General features: G+C 42.5%; 1 long non-coding RNA gene across 1 annotated transcript; it reads left to right on the top strand.

The window, feature by feature from the left end:
• The first annotated feature begins 744 nt into the window (after positions 1-744).
• LOC131894939 (uncharacterized) lies at positions 745-2,888 on the top strand. The gene is made up of 2 exons (XR_009375059.1): positions 745-1,468; positions 2,469-2,888. It is a non-coding gene; the product is annotated as an uncharacterized LOC131894939 (long non-coding RNA).
• Positions 2,889-19,057: the final 16,169 nt, after the last annotated feature.

The raw sequence follows: 19,057 nt of genomic DNA, 5'->3' as shown, positions 1-19,057 counted from the left end.
GGCGTGGCAACTAATGGGGAACTCTGGCAACAGTGGCAAGAATGTTAAAGAATGCCCAGAGCTTTTCAGCTGTCAATCACTGGGCTTCCCAGAGCAGCAACATGGATGCACGGTATGCAAATAGACAAAAGACAAGGGCTGATACATGTAAGAACAAATGTTATACTTCACTGTCAATCAAGACACAAAATCCAATGTGCTATACTCTTTTTACTTTTTACATTGGTGAAGATACAGGAAACCCACGTTATAGTTTTATGGGCCTATGACCCACGGAGCTGTCGCATGGGCGGGTGGCTGAGACCGCACTGTGCTGAGTATTTAAAAAAGCTGCATGAAGCAAGTCTGAATCTTTTCACAGTCAAGAAATGGTAAATGTTTGCGGAGACGTGTTGAAACTTATTTAAACATTACACAATGTATGCACGGATTAAAGCGCAGTATGGGAACTCATTCCTATGTGTTTTTATAGATCGGTTAAGCTAAACGTGAAAAAAAAAATTAACAGGGAAAAAAACTGGAATATGTGTCCTCGGTACAGCTGGATTGGCTAATAGGACCTTAAGGCAACCATTGGGCAAACCTCTCTAGCAGCTCTGCAGACGGCACCCTGGCTTTGTGTATTGTAGCAGAAACATCAGCTGCTGTGGCTTTCTGCTTCAACTGGCAGTGGGTCTTTACTCAGCCATTGTCTCTGCTTCCCCACATTCCACCCATTAGTGTGCCTCATAGAATTCTCCAGATTCCATTGTTAAACTCCTGGGTCTATACCAGTGGCATCCAAGAGTCACCATTGCCCTGGCAATGTTCCTGCTTCTCCTCCAGAATTCCTTCTGTCTGTCCATCATCCACAGTGGGACCAGAGACTAGGATTTCATCAACCTAAATCATACAATGTAACTTTTCCTGCTTAAAATGGCCACATCAAGCCTTTGAGGTTTTATATGATATGGCTTGGCTCCTGCCTACCTCCCAGGACTTGTATTTTTCTCCTGCTGACTCGTGACCTTCTTCTAACTTAAAAGCTAGTGTTCCTAACTGGCATTTCCAGGATGGGGGAAGATGTAGTTCCCACCCCTTGCTACCTTAGCTTGGCTTCGTCAGCATTAGACGGGGGGACAGCTCTTCTCAGGAGTCATCATCAGATAGACCCAGGTACCCTCAGAAGGTGCAAAAGTTTCAAATGTTGTCATCAGTTCCCATGGATTCAGGCCGACGGAGTCTGGCCTCTGCTCTAGAAAGTTCCATACCCACATGGCTCAGTTTCAGAGACGCCACTATTTTGTCCGTTTGGAAATTTAGAACAAGCCCTAATTCTAGGACTCTGCCTTGTGTTCACGGCACACCTCAAGCTAAATTTATATTTTCATGACTAGGCTTCCTTTCCTGGACTCCGTCTCGTCTCCAAATTGTCAGTGGTTTCTGCTCTTCTCATCTGAGTGGCCACATGATTATGGGAACTTCCAAGGTGAGAGAAGAGGTAGTTATTAAGACGGGGCATGTAGAGTTTGGAACAACTTATTAACAGCTGGGTGTGGCTCACAGGAACCTGGCAAGCTCGGAATCACAGCTCTTCAGCTTGAATTCACCTCCCGCCCCCGGAGGCTTAGCTCGCAGCTCTTGAAAGACCTCAGGCTTCGAGGCCAGCTGTTTTCCTTGTAAAACAGCCGACCAGTTTTGCTCGGTGCAATCAGAGACTTGAGTTCCTTCCCACGAGGGAGAAACCGTTGGCCCATTTCAGTTAGCACTGCAGAAAATTTTCCACGGGCCCAAGAGAGAAGGTTGTGGGAAATGAGACAAGTATCTGTTGGTTGAGTTTTGGGGGAATGTGTACAATGAGAGAGAAAAGCTTGTCGTTTCCAGCGTTTTAAAGGATACAACTCAGCGGCCATAAGCGCATGCGTGAAACTGCAGCGTTGGCTCCCCACCCCACCTACTTCTGAACCGTTTGTTCCTTTACCCCCAAAGGAAAGCTGGTTGGTTATTCACCGAGCAATCGCTTCTAATTCCCCCTGCACCCTAGTTCCTGGAAACCCCTAATCTTACCATCTTTATAGGCCTGTCTGTTTTGAAATTTTCAAACACACTGAATTTTACCGTCGCTAACGTTTTGTGTCTGCTCCGTTCACGTTAGGCATGCTTTCAAGTTCACTGGAGCGGCGGCGTGTGCCCACCTTCCTGCATTCCTCCCTTTTAATAGTTGAATAATATTCTACTGTGTGGGCAGGCCACATTTTTTTTTTATATCCATTCATCTGTTAATGGGCATTAGGGTAGTTTCCACCTGCAAGTTATTACCTTGAAAGCTCCTCCCGTGACTGCTTATGCCCCAAGTTTTATTTGAACATCTGTTCCCAATTATTTTTGGTGCATGCCAGGGGTGGAATTGGTAGGTTACATGGTTAAAAAAAAAAAAAATCCGTGTTTAACTTCAGTGAGGAACCACTAAACTTTGTTTTTTTCCCTAGAGGCCGAACAATTTTACATTCTAACCAGCAATGACTAAGGATGGGCTTGGGCCGATCCTAAGAACATCGCACAAAAGTGTTGATATCAATAAGTGAATCATTAAAAGACATTCACACGATAAGGAAGAGCATCAGTTCAGAATCGCGAAGTGAGATAAAATTATCCCCTTCTTCTCGATTGAACAGACCGTGATAGTTAATTATGAGTCAGTTCTAAAAAGTTCTGAAGGCAGCGTGTCGGGGCATCCACACAGATTATCTGTGGTAGGCACAGACTTTGAAGTAGTCACACCTCAGCTGTTCGGATCCACTCTTTCTTCGCCTGGGATCTGCTTAGCCCCACAGCCGCCCTTTCTGCTGATGGTGAAAACCTCTTAACCCCGTCATTGAAAGAAATTAAAACTTGTAATTCCCCTCAGAGTTTAAAGTCATTTATTTTAAAGGTAGATCGCCTAGAAGGGGAGGGAGGGAGCTACTTTCAGACCTGCACCTCCTCAGCCTTCCACCCCAGGAAGTTGCAGTCATTATGACACTGGGGTAGATGTGTTTGGTCACTATTACCTCCGGGTAGATTTGCCCTTGTATCTGCACAAACTGTATTAGCTAGGCCTTCTGGGATGTGTAAATTTTCCAACGATGTTGACAGCCCTATGAAGTCGGATAGGGATTCCTTGAACTTTCTTTTCTCAGATTCTTGGCCTCTTCTAATCCTTAAGCCACTTAGCACTAGTTCAAGTTACAAGTTTAGGGGATTCTGTGGTATTCCCAGCATTCCATGTCTCTCCCTAGCCATTAAGTGAGTCCACTGGTCTGGTCCAATGAGACACGCTAATCCCTTCTAGGCTAGAGTTTGAAGCTCTTTAAGCCTGGGTAAAGGTGCTAGTAGAGGTCCTGGGGCTAGAAAGTCAAAGTCATACTAGAGTATGCGTTGGCAAGTCAAAAGGAATCATTGCTCCTTCTAGGAAAGAAGACATCCAGTGGAGACAACTTATGCCAGGAAATAGATTGTTGGTCTATGTGTAGTTAGTCTTCATCTTGACAGGATTTGGAATCTCCAGACATACCTTTGGGCATGTTCTGAGATTTTTTTTTTTGTCCAGAGTGTTTACCCAAGATGGAAAGTTCCAACCTAAATTTGAGCGGCACCATCTTAAGCAGCTAGTATTGTAATCTTAGACCATGTGACCTTGCTCCTGCTTGGCTTTCTTCTTAGATATTTCATTTTCAGCACCCAGTGCATTGGTTCTAGGCACATCTAGTCATGTAGAGTTGACAGAGCACAGCTCCCAGGGAGAATGTTGAAGTCCATGGTCTCTTTGTGCTTCAGTGTCGCTTGCTTAGTTCTCAAGAGTGTAGGATTCATAAGCAGTGTTTGGAAATGTGTGATATTCTCTACCACTGATCTGTAAAGCATAGTGGTCTTGGGCTTGTCTCTGTTTCTACCACTGATACATCAAATAACTTGGGGTCTGCTGGGGCAAGTGGCCCACATGGCAACGTCATTCGTGCTATTATCTTTCCCGTCTACACTGCTGGGAGAGAGGATAGCTGTTTTTCGTCCTGTCTGTCACTCGAGCTGATAATCTAGTTGGTGTCAGAGGAGTATTCAGATACAGGCTGCCCCAGGACTGTCGTCTGGACTTGTTTGAAGCAGCTCTCTCAGTTGAGAGGAATAACTCATCAGGATGCTAGGCAGGAGCCATCAGCTAACAGCAGTCTTGGCATCTGAGAGTCAAAGCCCTTCATGTGGTGGTATTGTGTTCCCCAAAATATTGTACACCCTAATAAACTTACCTGAGGTCAGAGACAGAATAGCCACTAGATACAAAGACTAGAAAATGTGGCACTCACACCTTTAATCCTAGCACTCCAGAGGTAGAAATCCCTCTGGATCTCTGTGAGTTCAAGGCCACATTGGAAACGGCCAGGCATGGTGACATATGCCTTTAATCCCAGAAAGCGAGCCTTTAATCCCAGGGAGTGGTAGTAGAAAGCAGCAAGGTATATAAGGCATGAGGACCAGAAACTAGAAGCATTTGGCTGGTTAAGCTTTCAGGCTTCTAGCAGCACAGTCAGCTGAGAGCCATTCGGATACGAGGACACAGAGGCTTCCAGTCTGAGGAAACAAGATCAGCTGAGAAGTTGGCCAGGTGAGGTTAGCTGTGGCTCGTTCTGTCTCTCTGATCTTCCAGTGTTCACCCCAATAACTGGCCTCAGGTTTGATTTTATTAATAAGAACTTTTAAGATTCATGCTACACCTTCATCCCGTCTTGACCCCACCAGCACATGAGAGCATCCACTGTGATCTCAAAGCAGTGGTGTTTAGATAGGACACGGTGTGTCAACAACAGAAGGCGGACACAGTGAAGCAACACTGGAGTTACACCGACAGAAACAATTTCCTAGGGACTTGCTAGAATGTTCTCTCAAGGCCCATGTATTGAAAGGCTTGGTCCCCAAAGTAGCACTATTAGGAAATGATGGGACCGTTGGGGAAGGGTCTTAGGTCACTGGAAACACGTCCTTGAAAGGGACCATGAAAGCCTCACTCTCTTTTCTCTCTTTTGTTTACTGGTCACAAGGTAAGCAGTTTTCTGTACCATTTGCTTCCTCCTGTTGCTATCCGGCAGTTGAATAGAGGACTAAGAGCCATGGATCCACCCAACTGTGGGCTGTCACCTCTAAACAATGGACCCAAATAATCTTTGCTCTTTATAATTTATCTCGGGTATTTTGTTATAGTGTTGAAAAAAATGTCACATCAATTATTCTACTCATCCACTTTCTTCGTGAATGAATATGAAATAAAACCATCTTCAGGCAAAAGACAGAGAGAGAAACAAAAGAAGGAAGGAAGAAAGGTCATGTTAGAGAGGTTATACTCATCAACCTCTCATTCAAGCAGTTATTTCTGAAGGATTGGACTTCGGCTAAAATGGATGCCAGAAGTTGGAAACTAGAGGATATGATTAGTGTGTGCTTTGAACACTGTCAAAATAAAATGGCTTAAGAATGTCTTGTCGACTTCAACCAAACTTCTGAGATATTGCTGCTATCTGAAGTATATCTAGCACTTACACATGGTCTTTTATTGCCTCCCAGAGAAGCCAAAGTAAAGAGCAACGTGAGCATCAATTTGTGGAAAAACTGGGATGTGGACACACAGTGCCTTTTCCAAGGGAAAGCAAGTCTAACAAGAACACACAAATACCACCCAAGCCCATGAAAATACGCACTGTTAAATACGAACAGCATTCAGTCTCACATCCCTGCAGCGACTTTTGTGGTAATCAGTTAACAACAGATGCTAAAATTTCACTTTTTTTTTTTTTTTGGAAAAGTAAGACACAATGACTGGATTGTGTTTTTCCCCGTCAGAGATGATTCTCCACCACTTGTCTGGTATGTATTGATTGAAAACAATTTGGAAATGACTCCATCTGTCAGTGAAATGCAAACACCTCTGGAGTGAAATCAAACAGCTGCTGAGGCGCTCAGTGCTTCGCCAGACAAAGACGCCCTCTTCCTAACACAGGCTCTGTTTACACTATGCCCAAACAACGACTCATTCAGGGAAATATTCAGTACTTCCAGGTTGTGTAAACACAACCATTATTTATAAGGAGCTTTATAAGGGGGCCTAAGATTAACCCTTTCTCAGCAGAGAATTCCTGAACACTGGAGTTAGACTCCCGCACATGCCCGTGTGCGAGTGCATGTGTGTTTAAGTGCCTGTGGGTGTTTGGTGAATCCAGAACTGCTTTTGCTCATGGGTCACACTTAATATAGCTCCAGCTCCCCTGAGTTGCAAAAGTAACTCCGAAGCCTAGAATGAATGAAACTCCTGTAGGTTTTTGTTTACTTTATACTCTGAATTGCCTATTTACAACAAACAGAAACTAGCAAATACTTTTCACATAAAGTAAGCATAACTATGTTATTCTTCTCAGCCATTTATCCAGGGGCATTCTCTTCTCTTTATCCAGGGACATTAAGTGATGTAAGTTCTAAGTTCTGCCTGACTTTGCAAACCAGTGCCCTAAATGGCTTCCTGTACATACTGCATTATATACAGTATTTCTTCCTCTGAGCCTGTTTCCAGATCTGCCACTTAATAAGAACTATTACACCACATAGAATGGTTGTGAAGATGAAAATAATTTTAAAAATATATAAATAATGTGATGCTTGCCATTCCGCACTCAATACAAACTGCTTATTTTCAAGTGATCTTATATCTTATAAGCATATCTTAGTGGGTTTCATATTGAAGGTCTCCAGTGTGTTACTATTCAGCATTTGTAGATCTTAGCAGCAAATGATTGCGCATGTAGATATTTTACAAGTGAACTGACGCCACTAACTGAGCAAATAACCACTGAGCAATTCAACGGGAACTGTTAATTACCCATAGCTCTACCTCAGGTTTAGTTCATGGCTACAGGCATCCTGGGAGTCCACGGTGTTTGAAACCATTCTCTTTATAGTTAGGATCCTGGCAGAACACGGTGACAGTTCAAGCAGGAACATGGAGGAGAGTTTCACAAAGGACTAGTCACACAGTTGTAAGTAGGGTTTAGGAAGAAAGACACCGGCCAAGCACTCTGGGTGTAGTAAGTGCAGAACAGTGAGAAATCAAAGCTTGAATGGGAGGGAACGGGGCAGCTACATTATGTTGTCGATGCACTTTTAAACCATTGGCTTGGCTCCAAAAATGGGATCTACAGCAGACACTGTTTGGCACTTTCCAGCCTCAGTAGAACTTTGAAATGATTGCGGCCCCAGACAACTGCTTCATCCAACCTTGTGAAAGCCCCTGAACCTGGCTAAGATGCTCCTGGTTGCCTGGTCCCCAGAAAGTCTATGAGATAATCAATGTTTGTTGACATTCAGTAATAGATGACTCTTACAAGAACATTCATGACAATAAGAAACCAAAGGCATTCACTGGAAAATGGTCAAGGAGTCTTGAAGAGCATGAAATCTGGAAAAACTGAATCTAGGTTTCCTGGAAAAGAGGATTATCTGAAATAAACAACTAGAGACAGACAGAACTACTTGTGCATGTGTATATGTACGTGTACATATATCTATATGTGTAAGTTTATACATGGATGTATGCACAAAAAGTATTATCGATAAAAGGAAAAAATAAAGTCATTTTTGTAAGAGTATAGCTTGTATCAATTTTTCTTTTCTAGAATTCTTCAACTCTGTGGAACATGTTGTTTATGGAGGAACACTTAAAATGCAAGGAAGAACTAAGTCTCTCATAATCACACAGACAGCAGGTGGCAGAGCTGTGACCGGAACTCAAGTTGGTCTGACTCCAAAGTTCACTTTTGTCACTAAAAATTTTTATTATTTTATTTGTAACTACATGTGTATGTGCTGTGTGTGTAGGTATGTTCAACGCTGAGTCAGTGTTATAGGTGGTTATGACCTTCCTGACACTGAGGCTGGGAACCAAACTCATGTCCTCTGCAAGAATAGCAAACCCTCTGAATCAGTGAGCCAGTCTTCCGTCCCCATATTTCCCTCCAGCGCTGCATTTGTGTGCTAAAGGAAGGAACACTTGAGAAGATGCGGTCAGTGATGAAGCCAGATAATGAAATATCTGAAGGAAAAGTCACTTAGCTTTTTGGAAAAACCAGTGGAAATGGCCTAAAGTCAAAACATAGCAAAGCCTAGCAAACAAACATGGCTGATTAAAGGAAGGAGACAATTGTGACCTCATTAGAAGCAGGAGATATTTGGGGTAAAAATGCAGCTCACAGTGAAGGAAGTCCCATGCGCAGACATCTCTCCACAGCCAGATGGAAAGAGGAGGAACCAGTGGATCTGTTTGAAATCATTTGGGGATCATACGAAAGTCCAAAATCACTTCCCAGTACAACATCACAGAATAGACAGACAGACAGACAGACAGACAGACAGACACACACACACACACACACACACACACACACTTTCAAACTAATTAGACTGTTTGAACTACCAGCTAAGGGTCTAGTGAGTTCAGGAAGCAAAATCCTAAGCACAGTCCTTCTCCACACAAAGGCTTCAGTCTGGGCTGATTACTGTTGCACCACAAGAGTTATGAGCTCCTGAGAAAGGATCACTATCCCCACTTATTTCAAATCGTATGTGGTGCCTCCTCAGAGTAAATACCATTAATAAGGAAGTTTGGGAAAGTCCTGTTGTTTTTTTCACATATAAATATAAACTTATTCACATATAAATTCTAAGAAAGCATATTTTCGATTGTGTATTTTCTGTTCGTTCATATATATATATATATATATATGCACACACATGTATATATATACATATACATATATACATATGTATTCTCATTTATATGAGAGTGTAAAGGAGATAATACTTCCCGTCTTTTCACAGAAGAAGGGATAGATGTTAAAGGAGGTACCTTGCTCTCAGGTCAGAAAGACACAGAGCCAAGGTTGAAATTCAAGCCAGCCTGATTCTGAAGCCGAATTCGCTCTCTACACCTGTGGTCCTGTCGTGCGCATTGTGTTCGTCTCCCTGGAAATCAGGCGCAGTCAATCAACTGCCCCTCATCTCCTTATGTAATAACCTGGAGAGCAGGGAGAACCATCTGTTCCAGGAGAAGCATATTTGAGTCCATAAGGCAATGGGTTGGCAGAGAACAGAAGGATTATGACATTGCCATTTGGCATCCCCGACTTGGTCTGCATTTATGAAACAGAAATATGTGGTCAATGATGTTGATTTCAGAAGGCTGCCATTATCATCCATCCCAAAAGACGCACAGGCAGGGACATCATGTGCAGAATAAGAGATCCTTTGGAGGAGGATAACTTCAGCCCTGAGTTATTTTAGCCTTTGCTTTTCCTGAAGCATTTGCTTATGAGGTAAGAATACTTTGATATTGAGGCACATGAAGGGAAGAAACAAGCCCACAGGAGAAAGTTGGGCTGATATTAAGAACACAAGATCACAGAACAGTGTAAACATTCGGACCCAGGGCAGTGGTTTCAAAAGAAGGCTGTAAAGATATTCCAAGTTCTCCGAGAGCTTTTAGGATATATACAAACCTGAACCCAGGAATGAGACTCAGAGCTCCCGTAGTCTGAGGACCAGCCTCGGTTTACAGTCACTGCTTGAGATTTTTAACCTCATAAATGGGCAGTTTACCATCAGCTATTTTTAAAGCCTGCCTATGTAGTTTTGAAGAGTAAGATCATAGTTTACTTTACTCATCTCTTAAGTGCTTAAAACAGTCTCGTTATGCAGTATCTTTTCTTATCAATAACCATTTTTTTGAAGTCCTTTCATTCACAGTACACTGGCTAGTTTGGAAATAGGAAGATGGATGTTAATCTATGTATTTTAATATAATTAAATTTAATCAGAAAGAAAAATAAGATAAAACAGTGGCAAGAATTAAATCAGCAATTCAATAAATAATAGTTTTTATTTAAAAGGAATTCCAATTAATTCTCTGGTTTATTCCCAGAACCCTCTAAGAATGTCAGACACCTGTTGAGCCTATCACTTACCCAAAGCCCTAAAACAGAATGTCTTCTTCTGCTATACAGGCTAACAAGGTAGTGACAACAGAGAACAGAGCATTGCCTTTAAATGTCTACACAGAAAACAGTAATGAAATGAATAAACCGAATGCTTATATCTATTCAAGAAGATAAGCGTCACTAAGCATTTTGTAATGTAGGGAATTTGCTGATTGGGTGAGGGAGGACTGAAGAAGGATGAGGGGGGTGTTAGATATAATCATGACAGAAAATATACCCTCAGGGCTGGAGTTGAGATCAGCAATCTCATTAGGAAGCTGGTGAGGACTGAGAAGCGTCATGGAGGGACCTGTGGTGTAGAGAAACAAAGTTCTAGAGAGAGCGTCACCCCTGAGCCTGCGACAGGACCTCATGAGCTCAGAGGAAGAGCCTCACACCTCATGATCTCAGAATCCTCACAGAATGGAGCTCTGTTTTCTGAAGAGAGGGCTCTACCAAGTGGGGGCCAGTACCTCAGAAGTTGGGAAGAGTTTCTGTGAGAACAGTCTTGCAGGTTCCTGTGAGGAGACCCGGAGGAGGCTGACAGCAAGAGTGTTCAGGGGAGCTGAACTTGTGACCAATGACTGTGCCCAGGGGGAGGGATGCAAAAAATAAAACAAGTTAACAGCTCCCTTCTCTTCTTCATCTTCTCCTCTCAGTTATTCTCTTTCTAGTTCTTCCCATTGAGGGGAACTAATAGTAATCTCGTTGACGTGGAAACACGTCACCTCCAGAAAGGCAACGTTGTCGCAAGTCAGGGGTAAGGAAGTGTATTTAGATCTTAACACCAGGCACATTATGTCATGGGCAAACAGCAGCAGAAGGAGCCGACAGGAAACACAAGATGCAAAAAGGAAAGAGGCAAGAAGCGATACACAAAACAAGGTACACACTTGATGGAGGCCTCCTAGAGAATGAATTCTTGGCTCTTGGGTTGTCTGTGGAGGAGACAAAGTGGCAATTTTGAATACAAAAGAAGAAAAAATTGTATTACAAGTGAAAACAATGCTAACCAAAATGCAGTAAATACAAAGATATTTTGTGTGAAGAAGTTTGATGTTTGACAAAAATAGGTGTGCTATAGAACCATATTATTGTAGCTGACACATAGAGAGAAACTTGAATGTTTCTGAGGAAACAACCAGGTAGAAGTGGCCCACGCCTTCAGTCCCAGGACTCGGGAGGCAGAGGCAGGTGATCTCTGTGATCAAGGCCAGCCTGGTCTACAGAGTGAGTTCCGGGACAGCCAGGGCTACGCAGAGAAACCCTGTCTCGAAAAAAACAAAACAAAACAAAACAAAACAAAAAAACAAAAAACAAAAAAAAAAAACAAATGAAAAAAAGAAAAAGATTCTCATAATAAGAATCTTAGCCGGGCGGTGGTGGCGCACGCCTTTAATCCTAGCACTCGGGAGGCAGAGCCAGGCGGATCTCTGTGAGTTCGAGGCCAGCCTGGGCTACCAAGTGAGTTCCAGGAAAGGCGCAAAGCTACACAGAGAAACCCTGTCTCGAAAAACCAAAAAAAAAAAAAAAAAAAAAGAATCTTGAGCTCTCCATAAAGAGCCCTTCAAAAAACAGTAATCCTCATTTGCTTACCTTGGTTTCATGCCCCTAATTACTGTAACTATTTCAAGCATGCCTATTTTACATCCTGTGCCTAGAATCTTGTCATCCCCATCCTCAAAGAGGATGCTGTTTCTGTTTTTGTTCCCACTGTGCTCACTTACAACAGTTTGCATGGTCTTTGACCAGACTTTCTGTTGACCTTCTGATTCTAATAGACATCTTGAGTACGTCTTTTATTTGAGATGTCTTCAGGAGAACACATCACTGGGTTTTTGCTTTTGCTTTTACAAACAGCTAGGACATTGTTGGGAGAATTTCTGCTTGTCATAGTTTTTGTCATGTTTTATGTTTCTGAAATATAATGGTGGGTAGAAGTGGACTATTTAATCTGCTGCTATCATTTAAATACATATGTACATTTCTATGTGCCATGTATATGTGAAGGTTAAAAAAAAAAATCCCAGATTAACTGCAATCCACCCAGATTTCGGGTGCTGAACAAATGCCAAGGTGTCAGCAGCTACATTGTTGACAGATACAGCCTGCCTGGAGAGCTCAGCAGACACCACTGTAGGGAACTACAGGAAAAGAAACTTAGGTTGAACTAGATTGAGAATGGGTTTACAGTCTCATCTGTTTCTTGATGGGCGATGTAAGCAATACCTTCTAGATGCGGAGACATGGCATCAGAGAATCACTGTCTTAACAAGCTGTTTGTGGCCCTGGTGACCGGAATGATGCCAATTCTATATGCAGAATATCCCCAACCCTTCCTCTGGTCCTGAGATCTTGACATTTGCTTCTAAGTACTGTATCTTTATCCAGTTTCTATCATCCTGGAATCTAGTCATTCTCTTATGGTTCAGTGCTCTGCTCTGTTCTTTGGTGGCTCCACAGCATGTCATGTACCATGGAGAAGCAATTTATAAAATGAAGCCACGGTGCATAGAAACATTAATTCCACTCTACTGGGAACAATCTATTCCCAGGGTGAGGCTTGGTCACCATAGGCTCAGGCCCATTGAGATAAGTGCATCACAAAAATGATCTGTTAAACTTGTATCTGTGGGTCAGGATATTAAAATACCGTATAATTGGAGGTCCAATTTAGAAACATTAATAACTATTGCTTTGAGAACCAGCCTAGTAGTAAATGAGAAAACAGCAAGCTAGGTGAGTTTATAGAATTTCCCTCAATTCTATGTTCTACCCAATTTACCAAGAAAAAAATAAATTATGTTTGAGAATCAGTCATGCAACGTTTCTGGCCACTTTTCGTAAAAATGGATTATCTGTCACAGCATCCTGAAGCTTTAACCCTCTGTGACATGTGACATTTTAGGACATGCTAGATACTGACTTTCACAGGCATTGGCCAGTATGTTATAAGAGGGGCCTCCCAGATCTGCCCTTCTTGACACGTTAACACTCTCCAACGTCTCTGTATTTCAGACAGGCTGTTTATAGGCTATTTTGGGTTCAACGATTAAACGCTTTTGAAGATGGTGCCTCTTTTTGCCATTTGTGTGTTAATAGCATATCCATTTTGAGTGGTCAGTGAGGACTATCCAGTTGGCAAATCATAAGACTGCTAATGTGGTTAAGTTTATTACTTTCTCCTACCACCTGAGAAGCAGCCCAAGTCTGGATGTCTTTGCTACATGAATGGTATGATAACACTAGTTGCCATGGTTGATTTGAGATAGGATTTTCATGAGGTTAACCTGTTTAAAGGGCCAGTTCAATGAATTTTGACACAGGTCTGTACCCAAGAAGCCACCACCCACTGTCTCTTTCTTGCCCCTTCCCAGTCAGTGGCCTTCCCACACACAGCACAGGGTAGCACTGCTCTCACTTTTGTCTTTAAAAATGCTTGGGCTTCTCTTAGAGTCTTATAAACGCACTTATCCAGTAGGGCTTTCTTGTGTCTGGCATTTTAAACGTCATGCTATGTTGGTGAGATTTATTCAGGTGACTGTATTTTGAAAAATATTTATTTCATTTCTATTGAGTGAGTGAGTGAGAGAGAGAGAGAGAGAGAGAGAGAGAGAGAGAGAGAGAGAGAGAGAGTGTGTGTGTGTGTGTGTGTGTGTATGTGTTAGATGTATGCACTTGAACGCAGGTATCCTCAGAGCCCAGTAGAGGGCTTTGGGTTGGTTCCCTGTGGCTGGAGTTACACCTGGCTGTGTGCTACCTGACATAGGAGACAGGAGCTGAGATCTGAACTTGGGCCTCTAGAAGAGTAGTTAAGTGTGTGTGTGTGTGTGTGTGTGTGTGTGTGTGTGTGTGTGTGTTTATTTACTTTAAAAAATAAACACTGTGAAGTGAAATGGCTACATCCTAGGGTAGGTAAGTGAATTACCTGTAGTAAAGGATTTCCTATGTGTTTTCTTGAAGGACAATTTTGATGAGAAATTTTGAAGGACAGTTTGGTAGCTCTTTATTGGCCCCTCTACATCCACGTTTTACTGGACTCTGTGTCCTGACTTATTCTGTTCTTTGTACTTTAGCTCCTGGTTGGAGCCAGACAATGATGAGCCTGGAAGTTGAATGAAGAACAAGTGGAGAGAGTTCTGCATTTATTCCATCTTTCTTTTCTGCGTTTTGCCCTTGTCGAGAGTGACTCCACTTTTCTATAGTCCCTACTTCTGCCCAGCAGTCCTCTCCCAAGACCCATGTTCTACTGCTCCCATTAACATTTTTTTTTTAAGTTTAATAGATGATCATGGACACACACAGTCTCTTGTTATTTCTTCTCCATCTTGTGTGGCCATCTTAGTACTTACCCTATCTCTAGGGGAGGCTTAGTGCATTAAAATTGTAAAAGCATTGCAGATGGTAGATTTTCTTACAAGGGTTATGATTGATACAGATCAGATTGTGCTGGAACATACTTCCCTCACACAGAGAGGATAGCACAGAGGGCACACTGAGAGCAGTTATTTAGGGCAATTCAAGTCAATAAGTTTATTGGGTTGTAGACTGGAGTTCTGCAAAGATAAAGCACCCTTCTCAAGGATGTTTCTGACAAGTAGACATCAAAGTTCGATCCTGTGTATACACAGTGCCGTTACCCTTTAATTTCTTCGTCTGGAAAATGGAGATGATGACTATATCTATGTCAGGTGGAGCAGTGGCTCAAGTACTATCATATGCCATAGCTACGAAATAGTGAAGCAAAGCCAGATGTGAGATAGAGGTGTGGCTCCATTGAAGAACGTCATGCAGCAAAGACAGTTACAAGGAGAGATTCTCGAAGTACTGTGAGCTTAAGAGTTACGGTCCATATTTCCATACATCTGGAGAAGCTGTAACCACCAACCAGAATCGAGGCCGACAGAGATATAGAGATAGAGATGAGATGGATGGATGGATGGATGGATGGATGAACAGATGGATAGATGGATACATGCATTCATGGATGGATGGATGGATGAACAGATGGATGGATGGATACATGCATGCATGCATGCATGGATGGATGGATGATGGATGGATGGATGGATGGATGAATGGATGAATGGACGGACAGACAGGTAGATTCACACACAGAGATATAGATAGCTAGCTAGCTAGCTAGATAGATAGATGATAAAGGTGTTTCCATAGTGATGATTCAGTATCTCCTTAGGTCAACAACTTTGACTATGTGCCCTTGAGTCAGTGACACTCATTCTCAGTCAGTCCACTGAGGACTCAGAATAATCATCCTTAAACCTTTCCGTTAGGAGTTATCAATGCTTTCACCTAGAATGTGGTATATCGACCTATATCTATAGTTATGGTCCTTCAGCTAAATGCTGGTGTTAGGTGTTGAGAAAGACAGGAGTGCTAACGGAAGTGGAAGCTGAGGCGAGCCCTGCTGAGAGGGTAATCCTGCGGGAAGATGTGTCAGGGCAGGAAGACACCGGGGAAGGTCAGGGGGTGGTGCTGCTGGGGGTTGAAATACATTTCTTAAGCTAGATTGTTACTCCAGATTTAAAAAAAAAAATAGAACATATTGTACGCCTAGCAGAAGATATCTGAGAGGCACTTTATCAAAGTGTGTCAGCTGGAACGGCTGTCTGTAGCCGAGTTGGCTTTTGTTTTGTTTCCTGTGTTTTTGATTAGAAGTTATTGAATAAATTCTCCTTGTAGTCTACCTTAGAGACACAAAATGAAGGTTAGTCTTGTGTGTATGTGTGTAGACACATGCGTTTGTCAGTAGCCAAATATTTCAAAGCAAGGCCTGACAGTAATCAAGAAGAATAGAAGCCAGGGCATATAAAGGGTTCTTAAGAAATGGAATTCCTGTGTGTTTGTGGGCATGTATTCCAAAGCAAAAAGGGTTGGAAGGCAGCTGGGGCTTTGGGTAAATCCTGTTAGTGCTGAAGGCTTGAGGAAACAGGCTGGGAAGCAAACAATGTCATCCTGGATTCCTGCTGGCGACTCAGAAAATTTGAATGAACAAACAAGCATGATTTTCAAAGGTCTCCCGACAGCTGTCAGCTTCTCCGCTGTCAGCCACTCTCCGAGACCCTAATAAGCACTTCCTCCTCATCAGGTGTTTCTGTCTAAACAAGAAATTGCTAGTCTCATATCTGCCACCCCACCCTGAGCGCATCTACCTTCGCTTTCGCACCGTAGGTATTATTATTGAACGCAAACACTTGTTGGGGTTGATCAGTAGGCTGTTCCTGTCAACCCGCTTCCATGTGGTCCTTAATGTGTAAATGACTCAGCAGCAGGGATCTTGTGTAACAGGCTGTTGGAATGGGCTCTTCTTCTGACTAACCAGAAACCTTCAGAAGCGGCTGCCACCGTTTTTTGGACCTCAATATCCTCAAACCTGTGGAGGCCAAAATACCTTACCTTTATTTTTCCCACATGATAAATAATCAAGAGGGAGGGCAATAAAGGTGACATCCCAGGAGATAGCCTCTTGAAATATTTCTAAAAACCTTCACTGGTCCTCCCCTGCCACAGTATTCAAAATACTTGTCCAGTTCCAAATAAATGACCCAACAGGTCACTTTTAGAGGTCAGGAACTCTTTCTAAGGGCATTGGCTGTTCGACATTTAGAGAGCACCTTGTCCTCCCATCCAAGTTCTATCTAAGATTGGGGTGGTATGGCCGTAGATCAGAAAACACTTTGCTCGTAGATAACTTTTTATGCTGAATTTTGTCCCATTCCTTGAAAATGTCTTCCCCGGCTTCCCCTCTCTGCTCCACAGTTTGTGATGCTCTGCTGTTCATACTGCTACCTACGGTTCTTCCTCATTAAGGGATGACAGTCAATCATCAGCATGGATCTTGGAGAAATTCAAACTTAGCTTGAGTTCTAGCCAAGTTCCTCTTCCCTTCCCTTCCCTATTACCATCCGATGTGGGCCAAGTGTATTTGGAGTTACCATCATATTTTCTTTGCTGTGGCTTCCTTTTGTGGTTTTGGATTTGAACTCACCGCTCATGTTTGTGAAACACGAGGCACGCCCTCCACCACATGCTATATGTCTCAGCCCTTGTTTTCTTTGCTTAAAATATTTCCAGACATGCAATTCACTTAGCAAATTTCCTTGAAGAGGAAACCAAGTACCTGCTTTATAAAGCAAGTAAAACACAAACTAGTTACAGAAAACTGAAGGGACTCTCAAAGAAGGCATCTTCTTCCGAGTGTGTTTCCACAATCAAATAAGTCACATAAAGGAATGATGAAAAGTTAGAAATAATTGAGGAGAAAAAGAAATTAACAGAAAGAACCAGTGTCTGAAATTGACTGTGACTTGTCAGAATCTCTTGCAAACCAGTCATCCCATAGATAACAACTGTCATTCTAGATAGATTCTGGCAAGGATCACTCCAGAGCTATGGAATTAGGCATATTCTGGAGAGAAGCTGCTATTTGGGTGGTTATTTTAGCTTTGCGACTGCTCTTTCCAGGTTCAAATGGGTGATAGGCCAGAGAGAGGAAGTAAACCAGAGCTGCTAGGGAAGTGAAGGGAGGTGGGTGGGTGGTGGGTGTCTAGGAAAGCACAGAGCCAGATATGAATAGCTCTCATTCTTGAATAAAATTGGCCCAAATCTCAGTCCAACTCTTGAGCCCTATGCTTACCGGGCAGATGTAAGGCATGTTCCCTGAGCAAGAAACAAACAAGGTGGCATTTCAGTTGTCTCCTAGAAGACAGACTATTCACTTGGAAATCATCAAAATTAATTGCTTGCTAAAACGAGAATAACAAAGGTCACTGTCGTGTCGTTCAATGAAATCAGAGCAATTGGTTAAAGTGCAAAGAATACGTGCTCAGCCACAAATGGTGATAAATGTCTGTACCCCCGTGCCTCCCCACAAGTCTTAGAGACAGTTGAGGAAGAGGGAGCAGAGGTCAAGGAGCATCAGAGGGCTGGGAGGAACAGACTGAAACAGTGTCCTCTCTGCATGGCAAGACTGCTGCTCTCAGGAACTCAGAGCAGCTGTGGTTGCCTGTGGGCCACCTGAGCAAGATCAAGCCAGATACCATTCCAGCATGGGCTGCTCACCACTAGCTAAAGACTTACTGATAGCTGATGGCTTCTGGGAGTGAGTCAGTTTTATTGAAGGGTGTGACCCCACACCCAGAAGTATATATGCAGTACAAATTGCACTCCTTGAGCTTAAAAAAAAAATAAATAGAGGACATGAAGTTGGGACCAGGGAAGGGAGGTCAGGGTTGGGTTTGTGAAGAATTAGGGGGAGGATCGGGGTGAATGTGATCAAAATAGATCATATGCAGGTATACAATTTTCAAAGCATTAATACAGTTATTATACATATTTGTAAAAGATGCCTACTGTCATTAAAAATAATCACTAAAAATAATGCAAAGATGAGCAGGGTTAAAACACTAACATGCATTCAGATTCACTTCAGAGTTGTTTGAAAAGACTTGATGTCATATGATTTAATCATGTTTTACAATAGTAACCTAGAAAATGCATTTGAATTGACTAGAACTGCTTATTCTGATTTCAAACAAAAGGGAGTTCGTAAAGGAGGCTACTTTTGTGGGGTTAAATGAATTTGTGGTTGAGGGTTTTGGTTTTAACTATAGCGTTGAGTAAAGAGAGGCAAACATTTGTACTTTGCTATGGTAGTCTCTGACTTTGTTTCCCTTGTCCCGTATTTAGTCGCGCCCTGGAGGGTCTGTCTGGCTTCTCACTGTTCCCATACACACGCTAGGAGAAAATTTACAAGTTTGTTGGTGGGGAAGTCTTAAGATTATTACTAAAAAAGAAACAAGTGGGCCTGGGATTCCTGAACACCATGTATTATTATTTTTTCCTTTTATAAGAAGCTATGAAAATAGTAAGTCATAGTTTATTTAAAGCCAGTGGGATGATCATGGTCACCAAGCCCTGACCTGTAATATATCCATCTATCTCCTTAAGATGACGAATGATAGGTCAATGCCTTCCTTGTTTATAATTTTCTAAATCTGTCTTTGTTTTTC

This window comes from Peromyscus eremicus, chromosome 18 (assembly GCF_949786415.1).
Source record: "Peromyscus eremicus chromosome 18, PerEre_H2_v1, whole genome shotgun sequence".
In the NCBI taxonomy this organism is placed as follows: domain Eukaryota; kingdom Metazoa; phylum Chordata; class Mammalia; order Rodentia; family Cricetidae; genus Peromyscus; species Peromyscus eremicus.
This window is presented reverse-complemented; position numbering and strand designations above follow the sequence as displayed.